Here is a 22,597-nt window from a genome sequence, read left to right on the forward strand (position 1 = left end):
CCACAAAAGTTCCAAACTGCCACACATACAAATTTTTTTTTAAGATTTATTTTATTTATTGCCCCCCACTACTCCATTCCCCCTGTTGTCTGCTCTCTGTGTCCATTTGCTGTGTGTTCTTCTGTGTCTGCTTGTATTCTCATTAGGTGGCTCTGGGAACTAATCCTGGGACCTTCCCGAGTGGGAGAGAGGCGATTACTCTCTTGCGCCACCTCAACTCACTGTTCTGCTATGTCTTCTTATTTTCTCTCCTCTGTGTCTCCTGTTGCGTCATCTTGCTGCTCCAACTGTCTGCGTCAGCCTGCACTCTTGCGCAGGGCGGCTTCCCCATGCAAGGAGGCATTCCACACAGGGTGGCTCTCCCACACGGAGCTGCATTCCTGTGTGGGCCAGCACTCCACACAGGCCAACTCACAGCATGGGCCAGTTTGCCCTCACCAGGAGGCCTGGGCATCAAACCCTGGGCCTCCTATAAGGTAGACGGGAGCCCAATTGGTTGAGCCACATCCGTTTCCCCACATATAAATTCGATGATTGGTTTCTTCATTTCTGCAAAGAAGATTATTGAAATTTTGATTGGGATTGTATTGAATCCATAAATTGCTTTGATTAGCATTGACATCTCAATGATATTTAATCTTCCAATCCATGAACACAGAATAGCCTTCTATTTATGTACGTCTTCTTTAATTTCATTCAGCAAAGTTTTGTAGTTTTCTGTGTACAAATCTTTTGCATCTTTAGATTTATTCATAGTTATTTGATACTTTTAGTTGCTATTGTGAATGGAATTTTTCTCTTGATTTCTTCTTCTCATTGTTCTTTGTTTGTGGATGGAAACACAACTGATTTTGGAGTGCTGACCTTGCATCCTGCCACTTTACTGAATTCATTCATTAGCAATAGGAGCTTTGTTGTGGATTTTTCAGGATTTTCTGTATATAGATCCTATCATTTGCAAATAGGGTAAGTTTTACTTCTTCCTTTCAAATTTAGAGGACTTTTATTTCTTTTTTCTTGTGTTAATTGCTCTGGCAAGAATATCCAATACAAATGTTGAGTAACAGTGGTGACAGTGAATATACTAGTCTTGTTTCTGATCATAGCAGGAAAGCTGTTAGTCTTTCACCATTAAGTAGGATGTTATCTGTGAGCTTGTCATATATGCCCTTTATCATATTGAGGATGTTTCCTTCTATTCCTATTGTTCTAAGTGTTTTTACCAAGAAATGGTGTTGTATTTTGTCAGATGCCTTTTCTGCATTGATTGAGATGATCACATGGTTTATTTCCTTCATTCTGTTACTGTGGTGTATTATATTAATTGATTTTCTTATGTTGAAGCAACCGCACATAACAGGGCTAAATCCCACTTGATCATGGTATATAATTCTTTTAATAAGCTGTTGGGAATGATTTGCTCCTATTTTGTTGAGGAATTTTGTATCTAAATTCTTAAGAGTTGCTGGTCTATAGTTTCCTTTTCTTGAGGTATCTTTATCCAGCTTAAGCATGAGGGTGATGTTGGCCTCATAGAATGAGTTAGGGAGTACTCCCGCCTCTTCAATTTTTTGGAAGAGTTTAAGCAGAATTGGAGTTAAATCTTCTTGGCATGTTTGGTAGAACTTCCCTGTGAAGCCACCTGGTCCTAGGTTTTCCTTTGTTGGGAGGATTTTATTACTGATTCAATCTCTTTGCTAGCAATTGTTTTGTTGAAATCACCTATTTATCTTGAGTCAATGTAGGTGGAGTGTGCGTTTCTAAGAATTTGTTCATTTCATCCATATTATCTAATGTACTGGCAAACATTGTGCATAGTATCCAATTATGGTCCTTTTCATTTCAGTAGGGTAAATAGCAATGTGTCCCTTTTCACTTTTTATTTTCATTATTTGTATCCTCTCTCTTTTTTTCTTTGTCAGCTAGTTAAATATTTGTTCATTTTACTGATCTTTCCAACGAACCAACTTTTGGTTTTGTTGGTTCTATCTACTGTTTTTGTTTTGTTTTGTTTTTTTCTCTATTTCACTTGTCCCTGCTCTAATCTTCACTTTGTCCTTCCTTCTGCTCATTTTGATTTAGTTTGTTCTTCTTTTCTAGTTCCTCGCGCTTTGAGGTTAGGTCTCTGATTTGAAGTCTTTTCTTTTTTAATGTAAACATTTAGACCTATAAATTTCCCTCTAGGCCCTGCCTTCGCTGCATCCTATTGTTTTGTTTCATTTCATTTTCATTCACCTCAAGATATTTCTTAATTCGCTTGTGATTTCCTCTTTAACCCACTGGGTGTTTAAGAATATGTTGTTTAATTTCCATATATTTGTGAATTTTCCCTTTCTCCCTCTGTTATTGATTTCTTGCTTCATTCTGTTTTAGTTGGAGAATATCCATTGTATGATTTCAATATTTTTGAATTTTTTGAGACTTATTTTGTAGCACAACATATGGTCTCTCCTGGAGAATGATCCATGTGCACTCAAGAAGAGTGTGTAGGGAAGCGGATCTGGCTCAATGGATAGAGTGTCCAGCTACCACACGGGAGGTCCAGGGTTCAAACTCAGGGCCTCCTGACCCATGTGGTGAGCTGGCCCACTCACAGTGCTGATGCGTGCAAGGAGTGCCCTGCCATGCAGGGGTGTCCCCTGCATAGGAGAGGCCCATGGACAAGGAGTGCACCCCACCAGGAGAGCTGCTCTGCACGAAGAAAGCGCAGCCTGTCCAGGTGTGGCACCACACACACAGAGAGCTGACACAGCAAGATGATGTGACAAAAGGAGACTTAGATTCCCAGTGCCTCTGACAAGAATCCAAGCAGACACAGAAGAACACACAGCAAATGGACACAGAGAGCAGACAACAAGGCATGGTAGGTGGGCGGGGGGGAATAAATAAAAGATAAATTAGAAAAAAAAAGAAGAGTGTGCATTCTGTTTTGGATGGGTGCAGTGTTCTATATATGTCTGTTAGGTCTAATTGGTTTAGTACATCATTCAAGTCCTGTACTTCTTTATTGATCTTCTGACTAGATGTTCTCTCCATTATTGAGAGTGATATGTTAAAGTCTCTGACTATCAATGTTGAACCATAAATTTCTCCCTTCAAATCTGTCAGTATTTGCTTCATATATTTTGGGGCTCTGCTCTTAGGTGCACATATATTTATAATGGTGACATCTCCATTGTTGAATTGTCTCCTTTGTCAATCTGTAATGACCATCTTTGCCCCTCCCAACTTTTTGACACAAAGTCTATTTTAACCAATATTAGTATACCTATCCCAGTTCTTTACTTACTACTTGCATGGTATAATTTTTCCATCCTTTCACCCTCAACCTACTTGTATCTTTGATTTTAAGGTGAGTCTCTTGCAGACAACATATAGTTGGGTCATGCTTTTTATCCATTCTGCCAGTATCTGCCTTTTGATTGGAGAGTTTAATCCATTAACATTTAAAGTCACTACTGATAATACAGGACTTTCTTTTGCCATTTTGCTATTTAGCTTTTGTATGTCTTACACTTGTTTTTCTCTTCAATCCAATAAAACCTACATTTATATTACTATTAATTTGCTTTTATGTTGTACAATGTTGAGTGCCTTCTCATTTCTAGTTAGATATATTTTTCATCTGTTTTCCTTGTAGACACCATTGGTTAAAATTTTACACCCTAAATATATAACAATTATATTTGGTTTGGTACCAACTTAACTTGAATAGCACACACATACAATTGTCCTACACTGCTGTGTTTTCCTACCTTTTTTTTTGTACTTATTACCATTTATACCTTTGTACATTGTATGTTCAACAACATAGATTTATCTTTTTTTTTATTATGCTTTGGCATTTTAACACCTGTAGGAAATAAGAAGTGGATATACATACCAAACAATACAATACAATAGTACTGGCATTTATAATTACCCAAATGGTTTCCTTCACCACAGGTCTCTAATCCTTTATGCTACTTTGAACCACTGTCTGGTGTCCTTTCTTTTCAGTCTGAAGAACTCCCTCTAGCCTTGCTTGTAGGATAGCTTTAGTGGTGGTGAACTCCCTCAGCTTTTGTTTATCAGAGAATGTCTTAATCTCTCCCTCATTTTTAAGAATCTTGCCAGATATAATTCTGGACTGGTGGTTGTGTTCCTTCAGCACTTTAAGTATTTTGACCTACTGCCTTTTTCCCTCCATAGTTTCTGATGAGAAATCAGCACTCAATATAATTAGGACTCCCTTATACAAAACATGTTGCTTTTCTCTTGCAGCTTTCAGAATTTTCTTCTTTTCCTCTGCATTTGACAGTGTGATCAATATATGCTGGGTGTATTTTTCTTCATGTTTATCCTGTTTGGTGTTCCTGAGCTTTTTGGATATACATATTCACATCTTTTGCTAAGTTTGAGAAGTTCTCTGTCATTATTTCTTTTACTATTCCTTCTGGGACTCCCATAACATGTATACTGGTGTGCTTGATGGCATCCCATAGCTGTCTCAGGCTATATTTCTTTTCTCTTTCTGCTCCTCGGCCTGGCTCATTTCAAGGGTCTCATCTTCAAGTTCACTATTCTTTCTTCTACCAACTCCAATCTGCTCTTGGAACTCTGCTGGGCATTTTCCATTTCAGTTATTGTGGTTTCAATTCCACTAGTTCTGTTTGGTTTCTTTAAAGTTTCTATGCTTTTGCTTTGACTCTCATAGTGTTCATTTGTTTTCTTCCTGGTATTCTTAGCTCTTTCTCTGTACCTTCCTTCAACTATTTAAACACTTTAAAGACCAGTTTTTTGAAGGTTTTATTTGGTATGTCCACATTCCTGTCTTCTTCATTGCCCTTTTCTGTATTTTTAGCCTCTTCCTTTGGATTGGCCATCATTTCCTGTTTCTTTGTCTTATACTGTTTTGTTGCACACTGTACATTTTACTATTTAAAATTTAACTTTTAGATTTACTTCCTGGCATGTCTGTTTCTTGGTTTTGTAATCAACTGGTGATAAGTCAGATTTTCCTGAGCTTCGTCTTAGGAAGGTCTGCCCAAAAAGAATGCACTGTGCAGGATTTTTCATGTTTTTTCTTGGCCTCTGTCTTTTCCTGGGGCTGTTAGTTGTTTTTGGAGTTCCCTTGTTCATAGGAATTTGATTGTCCCTTCTGTTTCCCAGGGGATAATCCTCCCTCTGCTGGGTATTTGAAGCCAGCAGTCTTTGTCCCAGACTGTCTGCCTCTTTACTTTTTTCACTTCTTTCATTGTCTCATGCTACTTTTGTCTGGTAGGCAAATTTTGGGAGGAGGATCACCTTTGGAGAACTTTCCCAATTTGTTCTTTCTCAATCAAAAAAGGGCCAGGGACCCATAAAGGACACATAAACCAGCTCCAAAGTGCTCTGTGCAGGGGGCCAGAAAGCGCACCAAAACCTTCTCTGACACATTTCCAATGCTCAATTTTTCTGGCCTGCCCAGCAAATGCAGCCCTTCAGCTAACTGTTCCCCACAGCTCTGAGCAAGAGCTACATCTTTAAACTGTCTCTGCTTCTGTCCAGGAAGCATTGAAACAATGGCTGCTGCTACCTTTATCTGTGGTGGGTTAAGACAATAACTGCCTTTGAAACCAGGACCCAGCTATCCAAATTCACTACTCAAAAGCCATGATCAGTAATTGGCCATGCCCACCCTGTTCTTGGAGATGAGATTTTTATTTATGTCCCTTTCTTTCTCCAGCAGCCAGCCAGGGACTGGGCCCCAGGGTAGCCTACTGTGAGAGTGGGGGATTGGAACCAGGAGCTACCATGTGAAAAGAGCAATTTACAGTTCTCAAGTTATAGTTCTTTACCACAGTTTATCAGCCTCTTCTTCCCGCTCTTCCCTGGATGGTATACAGTGTTCTTCTGGCCCCTGGAGTTTCAAAATAGTTGTTTTGAATAGTTCCTGCCTATTTAACCATTGTTTTGGTGGAAGAATTAAGTCCTATAGCTCCCTACTCTGCCATTTCCTTGGAAGTTCTCCTAATAAAATATTGATCACTCCTGATGCTTCCCTCATAAAGCAAAGACAAGCAGACATTAACTACTTCCTGGTAAAAGGGCAAAACATCACCTCGAAAGCACTTTCATCAAAAATCAAATTGGATTCTGATCACCTCTCTAGATCTCCCTACTGTATTAAGAAATATAGGGGATAGAAAAACATATTAAACAACACAACAGAATGCAATTGGTGAAATGCTGAATGTGAGACACCCTATAGTACAAAAGACTCCATTTCTTCAACAGACATATTACAAAATTTTTTAAAAAAGAGTAAGGGAAAAACTGTTATATTAAAAGAGCAGCATTGCAAGGAGTGCCATGCCATGCAGGGTGTCCCACACACAAGGAGTGCACCCCGCAAGGAGAGCTGCCCCGCGTGAAAGAAGCACAGCCTGCCCAGGAGTGGCACCGCACACAAGGAGAGCTGACACAGCAAGATGATGCAACAACAACAAAAAAAGGGACAGTTTCCCAGGGCCGCATGATAAGAATGCAAGCAGACACAGAAGAACATACAGAGAATGGCCACAGAGAGCAGACAATGGAGGGAAGGGGAGAGAAATAAATAAAATAAATCTTAAAAAAAAAAAGCAAACCAATCAGTTGTGATATAAGAACCTGGTTTTTACAACTTTTTACCAGATAAATGATTTTCAAATTAAAAAAAAAAAAAAAAAAAAGAACCTGGTTTAGATACAAATTCACACAAACAAACTTTTCAAAGAATTTATTAGCATATTGACAAAATATTTGATGATATTAGGGGATAATATCAAAAAAATTTAGGTGTGATCATAGACTATGGAGAATATTTTTAGAGTGACTATTTTAGAGATATGTACTGAAATATTTATTGGTGATTTGATATAATTTCTTAATCTTCCTTCAAAAAGACCCAGTGAAATGGGTGATAAATGGGTGATAAATGGGTGGGATTGTTGGAGTTGGGTCCTAGGTAGTAGATGGGGAGCTATTATACTATTCTCTACTTTCATGTATGTTTGAAATTTTCTGTAGTAAATCTTTTTTTGAGTTACTTTTAGTCAAAATCAATTGATAGTTCATTATGTGTTTCACATGTGCTAGATAATGCATTGAGGGATAAACACTAGCAAATATTAAAATCTCCATATATATGTGTGTGTATATATATATCATAATCACAATTTAGTTTCCTGGATGAATTCTACAATACTATTTTTAATATTTCAATAAGACTAAGAAAATAATTTCTGTGAAGCTACACAGGAAACCTGGCATTCTAAATTACTTCTCTTTTGACTAAAGTAATATGAGCTCAGTGTGATAAATCTATTATTAATAGTTATTTCATTTGATAAATATGTTAGTTAATATTTAATAGAGAAAATCTTTCAAAATTGGTGAACCATGTGAGGTTAGAGGTTTTAAAAATATAGTCTGCTCTAAAACTTTGTTGCACATGAGAGTCACCTCTAGAGTAGCCAAACAACAAAGATGAAAAAAAATGTAAAATTTGGGAGCAGATGTGGCTCAAGCAGTTAAGTGCCTGCTTCCCACATGGGAGGTCCTAGGGTTAGTTCCCAGTTCTTCCCGAAAGCAAAAGAACAAACAACAAGCAAACAGATGAAAATACCAACTTGAGGGAGCCAGTGTAGGTCAGTGGTTGAGTGCTGGCTTCTCACACACAAAGTACTGCGTTCAATCCCCATGCCTGGTACCTCAAAAATTTTTAAAAAGCGTAATTTTACATTCAGATGATTAGGCTCCACCCAGGTCCAACCCAGGCATCTGGAATAATAACAAGTTCACAGGTAATGCTAGTGTCCACCTGAGGTCTACTCATAAATCTTTCAGATGAAAGAGATTCTGTGACAGAGGAGAAAGCTCTGGCTTATTACTGTTTCTCCACCTGTTTCATACTGCAGTCCCAAAAAACATCTGGAATGGTATTCTTTTCTCTTTGAAATCAGCTGATCAATTTTAATAATGTTTAAAGAACTTCTCTATTATTAAGCTGAATGAATGACACACACTTGCAATGTCTTAACAAAGAAACCAAAGGGCTAGGAAGCTTAAAACTTCCTACCAAGTGAAAATGTCTGTGAAGGTTCATGAGGCGCCTTTATGTACAATACTTTTAGCTACCAGCCTGCTGCGCTTTTAGCTCATGTGCAATTAATTGATAACTTAATGTCCAGAAGCTTGTAAATGCCAGAATCTGAATAGAATAATTTAACATTTCAACACTGAAAGGGTTTTCATTTTAGCAATCATTTTCACTAATAACCTCCAGATTAGTTTCTCCTTTGAATCAGTGGTTATGGAAGAAGCCAGATTTACAAAGTTAAAACTGGAGTAATACTATTTTTCACATAATTTTTTAATTACAAAATAATGCAAACCTACAAAAATGTACAAAAGTCAACATGACACTGATGCATTGACTAACAAAAAAAGCTCATGTTAACATTCTACCTTACTTAATTAAAATCTTTTATAAAACAGCTTTATTAAGTTAAAATGTATATCTAAATCCACCAATTTAAAGTATAAATTTAGATGGGTTTTGACAGATGGATACTGTCATGTAACCTCCACTCTGATCATGATATAGAACATTTCCATGACCTACACACATTCAAGTAATGGTAGAATGGTTCAAATAAAAAACCTGTCAACACCAAATGTTGGCGTGAATATGGAGCAATTGTATCAAGGCTTGTGGGAATGTAGAATTATGCAGTCACTTTGAAGACAGTTTGATATATATTAATATATGTATTTTTTATATATAAAATTAAACCTACCATAAAACCCAGTAATCTCACTTCTGGGTGTTTACCCAAGAGAACTGAAAAATATGCCCACACATAGACTCAAAATCTATAGCAGCTTTTTCAAATCTCTTCATTAAAAAATAAACACCATATGATGTAAATGAAGTATTTCTCCTATCTCTTTCTACTTCCATCCTCTTCCCAGAGTTAATCATTATATATCTAAATCTAGGAGTTTATACTTCCACTATATAAGCATATTTTCATGGAAAAAAGGAAGTATTTATGTGTTCTCTTAGAACAGTGTACCTAAATTTTACTCTTGGGTGCAGCCTTTTGCAATTTGCTTTATTCATGTAACAGCATTATTTTCAGATTTATCCCTATTGATATTGTAACTCTAGTTCATTTATGTTTATTACTAAATAGTATTCCAGTGTATGAATATCTGATTTATATCCAATTTTCTATTACTGGACATTTAGATTTTTGCAAAAATTTTTGCTATTTTAAACAATACTTCATTTTACATTCTTGCTCATGTTTTCTTCTCCACATGGGTCTCTTGGATAAATACCTAGAAATGGTAGTATCGATTACCTGATGTACATATATTCAAAGTCACTAAATATTACCACATTTCTTTCCCATGTGGTCATTCCGAATATTCTCCATCTATCCTTTCTGACACTGTCCATCCTGTTCAATACTGCTTTGTGGCCAGAGTTTATGAACTGCACCAACTTAGTTCCCATGCCCTTAGGATTTTCTTGTGTTTGGCCAAAGAGTAGAACCAGCAACTACTTAAGAAGGCAGGATATGGGGTAAGTAGGTTCTTTACCTGCTGGAGTATGATTTATTAGTCTCTGTGTTTTTCTGTGAGAGTGCTGGCTCAACTTGAGTGACTTTTTCCTGTAGCTACAGAATTCCCTGTCATCACCCTTTAGGCCTAAAAGTAGTAACAGCTTCCTGCTGTTGCTAGTCTCACTGTGATTCACCATCCCTCATCAATTTCCCTTAACCTTTCTTTTTAGCTTTATAAGTAGTCCTTTCATTAAATTCTTTTTGGTTACTTCTTTTGAGTGTACCCTACTGGGACCCTGACCGATACAGTGATTTTCCAATTTACATATCCACTCATGAGAACTCTTGTTTCATTCCTGCCAATACTTTATATTTTAAACAGATTGGTTCATTTTTGCCAATTGGATGAGTGTGAAATGAAAACTCATGATTATCTTAATTTGGATTCCCTGATTAGTGGAAGAACAGCATCTTTTCACATTTGAATTGGATATTCAGATTTCCTCCTCAGGGAATTATCTGTTCATCATCATTTTTCACATCTTACTGAATTGTTTATCTCTTGCTAATTGATTTGTAGGAATTTTGTATGTATCCTGAAGACTAATACTGTGTCAGTTATGTGTGATACAAATACCTTTTCCTAGATTGTGGCTTCTTAAAAAATTCGTTATGGTAACTTGTATAGTGTAGAATTTTTTTGAAGGAAGTCTAATTTATCAATATTTATGTTTTCTTTTTTTTTTTTTCATGCTTAGGAAATAGTTCCATGCATCAAAATCATTCATTTTTTTCCTCTTATTTTCTAGAATTGTTTTAAATTTTCTTTCTAGGTGTTCTATGTATCTGGAATTTATTTTTATTTAGAGTATGTTGATATAGTATTACTATCTTCCATATGGATAACCAATTGTCTTGACACTTTTCAATGAATAGCTCATTTTTTCTTCATCAAATTGAAATGACACATCTGTCATGTAGTGTTTCATATGCATTTATCTGTTTCTATGCTCCATCTTTCACTCTACTTTCATATTTGTCTGCCATTGCACCAATATCACAGGGTATGAATCATTCTAGCTTTATAGATTTTTCATAGCAAGAGTAGCCCCCTTTATTTTTTGTAAGTTGCTTTGATTGCCATTATATCTTAGATTTTAATACTGTATCACATTTTCTCTGTTTTCTTTTTTAGAAATCCAAATGTTGGTTATTCTCATTCTATCCATTCCCTAAGTCTTTTGAATTCTCATTTGTCCCATTTCTTTATCTGTGTATTGAATTCTAGTAATTTTTCAGGTCTGTTTTCCAATTCCCTAATCCTCCATTCAGCTGTTTCAAATGTGCTATTTAATATACTCTTTGAGGTCTTCATTTCACTTTTGTTTTTCATTGCTAGAAGTTCTATTTTATTCCAAATCTGCCTATTCATTTTTTTCAAAGTGATCTGTTCATTCCTAATGATATTCATTCTGCTTTTTTCTTTTTCAGATATTTATTTTCATAATATTTGGCAGATTGTTCAATTATCTCACAATATTTGTTTATTATGTTTCCTGTGTCTTCTGACTTTCTGTCATGGTGGGTTATTATTTTAAGCAATTGTGTTTTCTAAAGAAGCCTCATTAAAAAAATCCTTGCCAATGACTCTGCAGAGTTATGCTTTGTGTGATACCATCATAGGGGTATTACCAATTAGGGATCTTTTTGGTTTATTTGCTCATACATTTTCATAGATTTGGAGTCCTCTACTTTCATAGTTTCCTAGTTGCTAAAACAAATATCATACACTAAGTTGGCTTAAACAACAAGAATGTATTGACTCATGGATTTGATGCTAGGAAGAGTCCAAAAATCAAGATGCTAACAAGTTGATGCTTTTTTCTCTGAAAACTGTATAATTCTGGTCCTGGATATTGGCAATTCTTGGGTCCTTGGTTTTTCTGTCATATGACAATGCATCTTATCCTTTCTTTTCTGGGTTCTGTTGACATCCAGTTTTTGCTTCTCCACTTTGTCTTCATAAAGCCATTAGTAATAAGATTAAGGCCCAATCTCTTTCAGCTACGCCACACCTTAACTAAAATTAACATCTTCAAAGGTCCTATTTACAATGGGTTCACACTCATGGGAATCAGCTAAGATTAAGAGCACAGTCTTTTTCTGGGATACATAATTCAACCTACCATACACCAAATGGATTGTAGGTAGTCTAAAGGTTAACTTCAGGCACCTGTGTTAAGCAGTCTCATTTTTTCAACATCTCACAAACTCCAAATGTCTTTCTCGGGATAGAGGGAAGAGTTTTCTCTAATTCCCGTTCATAGTCCTAGCCTTATACAACTTCATCATTTCCAACCCCTCACTTTGCACAGGTCCATTCCCATGCTTTGACCCTAAATGGGCAATAAAATCTCAGACCTTGTCATTTGGGTCTATAACTGAACCTGATATCCCCTAAGGCTGGTCCAGTGTTAGCTCACATGCTTATTTTTCTGGGGCTAAGTCTCCTCTTCCCGCATTTGAGGATTTTTGCTATTCCTTTCAAGAGGTATATACATATACATAGGCATATACATATACTTAAACATATACATAAAATTTAATGCAGCATATCTGTGTGTTAAGAGGCAGAAGAAGTCCACTTTAGCTCATTCTGCCATAGTGTTTGAATCAGATGCCTGGAGGACTTCTGACTTCAACTGTCTTTCCCTAGCTTTTTTCACTCCTAACCTCTGTCAGGTAAACGTGGGTGTTTTCATCACTTACACAGTCAGTATGGTGATAGTGATAGTGACTATAAAGAACATGCTTGCACATTTTTCACCAGCTTAGAACTGGACTGTATCACAACAGAGAAAGATACAACTTCGCTGCTCTTAGTGAACTGTTTGGCAAGTCCTAGCCTTCTCTACCGCAGTTAATAACAGACCAACACTTTGCAAATTAAGTAGCTTTGGCTCTGTCCTAATGGATTCCCAAATATTTCTAGGATGGTCTGTAAAATTGTCAGCTATGTTTTGAATTCTCACAGGATTAAGGTTGTTCGGCTAAATTTCAAAAAGTATTTCATATTTTAAAATGTTTTTGTAAATGGAAAATAAAACAGTTCAATTATATTTCAATTCTGGATTTATTTTTATCAAGTGCACTGTATTCATCCTGGGCTTGCTCTGTTTTCACTAATTTGTATTAGGAACCCAACACAGAATAAACTGGCTTTGCTTCAGATGTCTTTGTTTGTCAATGGGAAAACAGTCATCAGCATATTCAAAGACCATCAAATTTTTCAGAAGCACCAAAAGGGACCTCTGTAGTGGTTCTAAATTTTCCACAGATTTTCTCTAAATGGTTGTAAATATCTTTGAAAAACCATGTGAATTGTATCACAGTAGTTCAGGGGGAATGTTTGCTTATTTCTCAGCAGAGATATTTCTGTAAACAATAGGTCCCCATGAGAAAGCCAGATTCCCAATGTGGTTGACTAACAGTTTACTGTATTTGCCAAATTGGAGAGTTTGGCAATATTATACTCCTCTCTCTGACAGGAACTATTTCTTCCTTCTAAGGGAATGAAATCAGTTCAGACTTACATGTAAAATCAAGAGCAAGATGCTCGCTTTGGGCCTCACAGTTTGAGTCTTTTGAGTCCTATGTCTTAATTATATTTCCAGGTCCTGCATTTAATATCTACTGAATTAAAAGTCCAAGGTTCAAGTTTGCCGGATACAAAAGAATCAGAGATGAAAATAAGAAGGGATGTGAGGGTTCTAACTTGTATGTTTTGTTTATAGATTTTCCTGGCTTCAATGAATTATTACAAGTGTTATATTTCTTCTTGAAGGGTGTATAAGCATAATTAATTTGAAAGTATATAGGACAGTATTTACTAAGTACTGTTTTTAAGAGCATGGCACCAGTTTAGGCACTTTGACAAACAGTGTACAATTTAAGCTGAACATATTCTTTTTGCAGGAGTGTGAAGGAAACATCAATCCAAGCTGTTACTTTTTATGGCCAATTCCATTATCTCTTCTTCTATAATTTGTCTGCACTTCTTCTTTTCCTCCCAACCCTTAATGCTAAAACCCTCATTCATACCTTGGTTGGAACACACACATCAAGTGGCTTTGACACTCAGATGCAATTACCAATGATGCATTTGCCTCAATGCAAATGTCAGGATGTAGCAGCAGAAAGGTTACCTCTGCACTGCAGGGATAATCACTCTGCCAAGTGCCAAAGTTCTATTCCATCCACTTCCTTTGCAGATCCAATTTGAGGTTTGTCCTATCGTTCACAGAAACCAAACCCTAAATTGGCATCTCCTGGGACACTCACGCTAACTGGCAATCCTAAATTTCGTTTTTATCTGAATGCCCAGGAAGGAAAATTCAGCTATGGAAATGTTGGGTGTGCTTATCTTGGTGATATCCATTCTTGAAGGGCTTATACCTGTCTGACCAGGAGCATCAACCTTTAGAGTGGTAAGCCTTTTCAGTTGATGTCTCAGGTGTTGAAAGTCAGGGGGAAAGTGTCATTTGGATTCATTATCCCTATCCCTTTTGGCTTCTCAAGAGCTCATCTGTTTGTCCCTGTCTTCAGTTATCTGATTAAGGAAAAGAACAGATGAGGCAGGAGGCACTTCTGGGGCCTCAGATGCCAGTGGGAGACAGAAAAAGAAAACGACCGAGAGAGACAAAGAGGGGGGGCGATGAAGGCGAGCAGTTTCTCAGCTCTTGTTCCTGTTGCTATTCTGTTGTCTCACAAATTTGGAGGAGGAGGTAGGGACACACATGCTGGCTTTCTCTCCAACGCAGCTGAGACCTTTATGAAATCAGTGCTGAGGCAGGGGCGGCCAGGCACTATTTTTATCTCCAAATTGATTCAGCTGCAGTCGCTGCTGCGCCTCTGACTTCATTGCTTCCTGGCCCTCTCCCTCGCTGGCCGCGCGCTCGGCTTCCGCCTGATTTGGAGACTTATCTTCGGCTGCCTGGGCTGTCCCTCCCCCTCTCCGCCCGCGGCCTTTCCCTTCCCGGCCTCGGGCAGGGCTTGGCGCGGGCCGGGTTCCTGCTGGAGACTGATAGGGACGCGAGCCGCGAGTGCCGCAGGCGCTGGCGTCCCTCGCCCGCGCGCGCAGCACCCGCTGCAGGGAGCCGTGCCGGCCAAGCCAGCCGCTAATGGTTCACCCTCCAATTTCCCCTGCCCTTGGGAACCGGGTTCCACAAAGCAACCCCATGCGATGAACCGCTGTGCGCCTGAACATTTGCCAAATACGTCCCATCTGACTAAGGTCTATGCTTTCAAATGTCGTTGCTAAGAAGAAAGGACATGTACGTGCTGGGCTTTCATCGTCTCCTCTCTCCCAGGTGGACGGGGCTTCAGGGTAAAGCTCCTGGAGAGAGCGACTAGCCTCAAAGGACTGGGAAAGGTTTCCTAGCCTGGGGAGGAAAACGAAGGGAAGGGGCCAGGATCTGTGATCCGTGTAGGGCCGCAGTGCTCGCAGTTGCCTTCCTCCCTCTGAAGCGCTGCTCCAAAGGCAGGTCCTTTTCTACTCACGTCTCCATCGCCCATGCCCGGTAGATGGATGGTGGAGCCTCAGAAATGTTTGTTCCAATGAGATGGCTTGTTGAACTAAGTGGGGGCTTATTTTAAGTACCAAAAAATAAGATTAGAAACAGAAGAATGTGATTGTGGGCTGCGGGCCGGGTTCTCTCAGCTCCTCCTTGGTTCACTGTCTGAACTGGGGGACTTCGAGTCAGTGGAATGTGGTAGAAAATGTCCCAGAGAGACTGAAACCCACCAGGAGGAGCCTCTCACCTAGTACAGGAGATGAGCTCTGCACAAATCTAAATGTAAGTTAAAGAGAGGTACAAAACACAAACATAGTGGAGAGAGGGTGAAAAGGACAGTGCCCAGGTAAGGGCAAAAAGGGAAGCTTTAGGGATAAAGCAACCTATAGACTGGATAGTAATAAATGGGTATTTATTGATAGGACAGAGCAATATCCTAGGCCTGTGGTGGCAAACACAATAGCCACTAGCAACCTGTGGCTACTGTAAATTTCAATCAGTTAAAATTAGGCATCCAGGTCCTCAGTCACACTAGCCATATATCAAATAGTAAAGAGCCACATGTGGCTAGTGGCTACCATTCTGAGGCAGAATAGAATAGGGACCTAAGGAGGAAGGGGACAGAAAACCTAATAAGCCTGGTAAGAGAAACTGAGACCTTGGCCTGTTTACTAGCATTGGCCTGTTGAGCCACACAGGCAAGTTAGGAAGGGACAGCTTACAACACATACCCAAAGGGCACATTATCAAAAGGCCAGGGGTACGTCATTACATGGCAGGAAAGAAGGAAGGGGCAGGAGGGAGTCCACTCCCACCCCCACCCACTTTCAGATTACCTCACATCTAGTGGACAGTGACCAGAGGCCAATCACCACTGGCCAACACTCCAGGCAGAGCTCGTGGTCAGCAGCCAGATGCCAGTCATCACTGGACAGCAACTCCTAACCCCCTAAGCAAAGCAAATCATCCTACAGAATTCCCCTGCCTTGTCTCAAATGTGCCATCAGCACAGAACCTAGGCCCTGGATCCCCATAAAACAGGGAGGCCTGGGGCAGAACTTGGTATTTATCTCCCTTGAGGATGCCCACCCCCATGTCTGAAGAGGTGCCTGTCTGTTCTCTTGCTTTACCCCCAATAAATTGCTTGATTCATTTGTGGCTCATGCTTGAATTCTTTCTTACAACAAAGCCAAGAATCTAGAACCGACCATTGGCTCCAATAGCAATACTAGATAACACAGACACAATAGTTTCATCACAGCAGAAAGTTCTATGGGGCAGAGTTGCTCTAGACTAAGAAAACAGCATGAACAAAGGCCCTGAAGCAGAAAAACTCGGAGTAAGGAAAAGGAATGCTCATTTGTGAGGGGCAGTTGGTGCAGCAGATGAATGGAAGGAAGCATTCAGAAATCAGGGTGGGACAGTGGACAGAGGGCCCGAGGACGGGGGGTGTCAAATACCAGGCTCATGCATTAGGCATATTTTGCAGGTAATGGGTAACCCTTGAAAGTTCGCAGGTGGGGAAGTGACATGATCAGAACAATGTTTCTGAATATAATTTTAGTAGGTGAGGATAAGGTAGTTTTGAGTGTTTGGGGGCTTTCAGAATCCTTACACAATTGTTATTCTCAAAACAAACCTGTGGGTAGGCAGAGCAGGTATGGGGGGGAAAGAAATAAACAAAAAGAGTTTCCAAGAGTTTAAGGGACTTGGCTAATGTCACTAGGTAGATGGAAGAACCCTGAAAGGAGTTACAAAGCCAAAAAAAAATAAAACCAAACACCTCTTTTACACTCAGGAGCACAAATTCCAAAGTAGGGCCCTGAGTGTGATGGAGTTGGACTCAGATGTGACCTCTCTATACATGCTTCTTCCGTCACTTTTACTGAACCTGTGGTTAGGGCTGGCACTGGTATATGCTCAGGAGACTTGAATCTCTGGACTGGCCATGTGCCAGCTGGGCCCTGAGCCTCAGCAGAGTTTCAGTGCCTACTGTCCAGTTCGTTGGACTTACCCAGGTCAGCTAACAGGGAGGTGAGGATGGTCAACCACATACCAGGGAGCTGAGAGAGTCTACAGCTGCAAGCAGAATGTGGGATCTAAACCCCCTCTTGATTTAGAGGTCCTGAGGATGGAGGAATAGAGTGTGGATTAGAGTGGACTTACGGGTATTCTACTATAGAATTATTGCGACTCTAGCAATGGAAGAAAGTATATCACTGATGTGGAGACAGTGGCCATGGGAGTTGCTGGAGACAGGGAGAGGGAAAAAGAGGTGTGATATGGGGGCATTTTCGGAACTTGGAGTTGTCCTCAATGATATTGCAATTTCAGATTAAGGACATTATATATACTTCCATAGCCCGCTGAGTGGACTGGGAGAGAGTGTAAACTACAACATAAACTATAGTCCATGCTGTGCAGCAGTGCTCCAAAATATACTCATCAAATGCAATTAATGTGCCACGCTAATGAGGGAAGTTGTCGATGTGGGAGGAATAGGGGATGTGGAGAGGTATGTGGAAATCTCTTATATTTTTTAATGTAACATTTTGTGTGATCTATGTATCTTTAAAAATAATAATTTAAAAATGAGAAAAATAAAACATAAAAAAAACAAAAAAACAAACAATACCCCTTGCCTGTGAAGTACAGCTTCCTTCCTCCAACGTATTGCCCCGCAGGTGAATTTTTCCTTCTTAATGATACAGGTTACATGCCCTTACAGGAGTTGAAGTACAGTGTTAGACATCAATAATCTAGAGAAGAAGGAAAACAGATTGTATGACAAAGGGGCCTCAAATTGGACATAGTCCAGGAGCTCCCAATATAACTACAGAGGCGCCTGGGTCTGCCTGAGAAAACTATTGAAAATCAAGTATGATGATGGTATTTCTAAAGAGAAGAACTTGGAAACCCTGAAATCACATCTTATGGGTGATTTTCAACTCAGATTTTGGGAGGAAGAACATAGATTTGACAGCAAACCAATTTGGGATTGCTTTTTGTTTTCTGCATTCAAGCTGAGTGCCCCTGGATAAATTGCTTAATTTCTCTGACCCTAAATGCTCTTGTCTTAAAAAGATTTAAAAACAATAACTACTCGTCAGATTTGATATGAGGACTCAATATGAGATATATAAAGCAGACAGTGGGCACCCAGTTACGGACGGTTAACCTTCCCTGAAGACTGGTATAGGTTTTAAAGTATATATATGATAGATCAAATGGAATATTCTGGTTCCAGATCAGGAAACATGAAGAATATTTATCAGTCTGCAATAAAGCTTCCATTCCTGGCTCCCAAGAATTATCATCCCTTTTTTGGGAAAAACAGAAAATTTTTCTAGCTTCCTAGAAATTCACAGACAGAAAATCGCCTGTTTCCCTGCCATCAATTTTGCTGTGGATCTGAAAGACAAACTGAGCTCTAGCTTCTGAGAGAAAGTATAGCAGGACATAGTAAGAATCAAATGCTGGTACAAATGCAAAGTGTGATTTTTGTCACTGCATTGCTTGAGGCCTAGGCTCTCATCCTCTCCTGCTTCTAATCCTGCCTTCTTTCCAGCCCCCAATAAATGGAGCAAATTTTACTTGGCCACCTCATTCCCAGTATATTATTGGCTCCTATGTACAAGTTTGCCATGTATTCTGACCCCTAAATAAGCTATAAGTATTTATAGGAGTTTCCTCTTCCGGCTGTACCAAGTAACAATAACAACATGGAATTTCAATAAGTCCTAACTCTTTTTTCCTCCTGTGTCTTCTTTTTGGGAGTAAGGTTTTCTGCTAATGTTCATCAAAACAGCTGTCTCTCCCAATCTCTTAGGTAGCAAAGTAAATTGAAAAAGAACCTTCTCAAACAAGCCAAATCAAGATCAGTGTTTTAAAGGGTTTTTTAAAAATAAATAAATACATGAAGAGATGGTATTTGAAGTGAAAGAAACAAATGTCTTCTAAAGCTTAAACTAAATCCCCTGAGAGGTGGGGGTGAACACCTCCAGTGACTACGGATCTCACTAGTTTAATCCCTTGGTGGCCCACACTAGCTCAGAAATAATAAAGCAGCAGTTTAAAACTACATTTATCTTCTGCAAAAGGCAGCTGAGAGCCTTGAATGTATTTTTTCATCATCTGCTACAGTCCTAATTACTCTAGGTACTTCAGAGTTTCTGGCCACTGATGATGGTGATGATGATTTTAAAAATTGTCTAGCATAAACTGTTTCACATTGTGTGTGTGATTTTTAAAGCAAATTCTATTCATTCTTGCCCCCAACCCCCTTCCCCTGAGATGGCTTGCTCATCTGTTTGCTCCTTGTCTATTTGGTTTTACTTTAGGAGGCACCAGGAACCAAACCCAGGACTACCCATGTGGGAGGTGGGCGCTCAACTGCTTAAGCCACATCCACCTCCCCCCCCCCCATGAGCCACATCCACTCCCCTGATGATTATTTTTAAGGCAATGTTGGGAGATCACCAGAACAACCTTCCCACTGCGCATGGATAAAACAAATGCTTCTCTTGCTTTCCTTTTTGAGTTTTGTTTTTGTTTTTTTTTAGAGGGGCGGAAGCACTTTTCCAAGTCCAAATACAAACTTTTATAGTATTGAGGGTGAGAAGAAAGGGAAAGCCTAAAAAAAGAGAGAAAGAGAAGTTCATTTAACCTTTCTGTAATTATGCTTTCGGTATTTTCCTGCTGTTATTCAGCGCACTTTCCTGCACTCTTAGTAGCTCCTTAGTCTGAAGTGTAGCAGAGGGAGGGAGGCCACCTTGCCTGGGGCAACAGAAATCTGGCTTCAGGAGCTGAAAGTTAGGATGAGGTGATTCATCACAGTCTAGATCTTTTGGCTTCTCTTAAATTTCCTACAGAGAATGCCAGGTAGGAGCATATTGCATAACCTTTAAAGCAGGGTCTTTGGAGTCCCCCTTTCTCCCCCTCAATGAAAGCAGGGTGTGGCTGGGAGGAGACTGCTTATTTTGACAGGGAAATTATTCATGGAGAGCCTGAATTCTATGGGAATGGCCTGAGGGAAAGTCGAAGAAAAACAAAAAGCCTTATTTGCCTGGGCAATTTTGCCTTGGGAATCTTTGAGCCACAGTAATGACTAGGTGGGAGATTTTCAGAGCCCCAATTAAAAACCATTTAAAAATAAATAAATAAAATGCATTTAACTTCACCAGATAATGTGAATATGGAATGAATGCCCAAGCTTTCCTCCGCACTTTCTAAGTATATTTCTACATTGTACAAGTGAGAGTAAATTTGAAATCTATAAGTGACAATTAGCAATGACTGTTCAATCTTTTGTAAAAAGAATGCATATGCCTTTCTTTTTTTTTCCATTGAGCTTTATTTCCAGTAATTGTGTTACGAAAACAATAATTCTTTTTCAACTTCAAATATGAAGTTATAATTTCAAGTCAAATGATCTCTTCAAACCATACCAGCCTCCTAACCCCATCAAATTCTTACACTTGGGGATAGTATGTCCCCCACCACTTAAAAAAAAATTAATTCTAGTAACATATAAGCCACCCAAAATTTCCCCCTTTTAACAGCATTTAATTCGATGGTGTTAAATTACACTCACTCTGTTGTGCTAACAACCCCATCATCCATTACCTAAACTTTTCTATCACCGTTCTGAGCTTGAATACACAACCCAGCTGAGGCTGTGTTTTTGGCACTGGTGGCTTTTACAAGGATAATCAGTATGTGGAAGATAATGTCCACAATCCACATTGATTGTGAAGATTGGCAAACATACATTATACACACATAATGGCCTTAAAGCGGGCTCTTTGTAGGAACAGGAATGTTTGTTACTGATATGCAATATTTTTCTGTACAAGGACATAAAATATGACTCATGTTTTGAGTTCATAACTGTTCTTGGGCCATGATATAAGTACATTGTCTACGTATTGACTATCAAAGACCATTTTCATTCACCTGAACAAAAAAATCATAAATAATATGCAGAGGTCATGAAAGAGATTAAAAAATAGTGGTGCCCTAATTTCTCCATCTGTAATACATACCTTCTAAATGCCTTGTTCACAGGACCTTTATAAGAATAGATTAGATGAGGTGAAAATGTCCACCACTGGCAGGCACATTATAGGTACTCCATAAATGTTTTCTTCCATAAAAGCAAGTTAGACATAGTTCAGCCTCAATAGTGAGAACGTTTACTGGAAAAACTGTTATTTCCATAGAGAAAGTCTTTGGATAAAGGCTATGAAGAAAGAATCTTCCATATAGCAGTCCAACCTGTGGATATACCCTACCTAGGAAAGAGATTAAAGCTCAATCTTTGGTAGCAAGGAGAACATAATATCCACTAGTCTTGGAAGGAGTCGCATAGTAGCAACAGGGATATGTGCAATGGAAATTGGGAACAGGAAAAGAGCAAGTGCCATGTAAGTGATGACCTCTTGGAAACTCTCACTTTGCCCAGTTGCAGACAGAGGCTGAAAATTCTCTGAATTTAGCATTTTAGTATTAATACCAGCAACTGGTATGACCACTGTGGCTATCAGCATATTGGAGTTAATGATTCAGGGCATAAACACTGAACCAGGACAATAAAGGAGCCACACTGGGATCAATAATGAACCACCTTCCTCTGCCCACAGGTGATGGCAGCTTATGATGGTGCCTACCATGAGAGACAACTTATATACCTCATTCAGTCTTCACAGCCCCAGGAAGTCTCATCTGACCAGACCACAAGGGACAGAATATTCTGTAAAAACAATTATATACATAGTGGCTACAATACTAGGCTGACCCATACTCTTAAATGTGCACACATACACACATTCAGTGTGCAACAAGAAAACAGGAGATGTTGCATCAAGGAAAAGAAGGAGCAAGAAGTAAGGTCTCAATAAGTAGATCTATTAAGTGTGAACATGAAAAATTAGCATCAGCTACATTACAGTTGTATTAATTTCCAGAACCCATTTCTGGTTTCTTTGTGCCCAACAATTCAGTCCTCAGCTTCTCTCACATAGCTCACATTTTACTATAAGCTGCAAGGAGAAACCAACCCACATTCTCCAAGTTTACTTTGGAAATTTCTTCAGCTAAATGCCCAAGCTCACCATTTTCAAATTCTGCTTTCCATATACATCAGGAGTCAATCTTGCTAAGTTCTCTGCAACTTTAAAACACAGATTACCTTTCCTCCAGTTTCCAATAATTGTTTCATCACTTACTTCTAAGGCATCATAAAAAGTTTCTTTAGAGTCCATATTGCTATTAACAGTCTCCTCAAAGCACTGTAGGTCTTTTCTACCAAGCATCTCACAATTCCTCCAAAAAATATCCCTTACCTATTTATAAAACCATTCCGGCATTTTGATAACTGCAAAAGCACTACCCCACTCCTGATACCAAATTCTGTATTAGTCAGCCAAGGAGGTGCTGATGCAAAAT

This window comes from Dasypus novemcinctus, chromosome 15 (assembly GCF_030445035.2).
Source record: "Dasypus novemcinctus isolate mDasNov1 chromosome 15, mDasNov1.1.hap2, whole genome shotgun sequence".
Taxonomy (NCBI): Eukaryota; Metazoa; Chordata; class Mammalia; order Cingulata; family Dasypodidae; genus Dasypus; species Dasypus novemcinctus.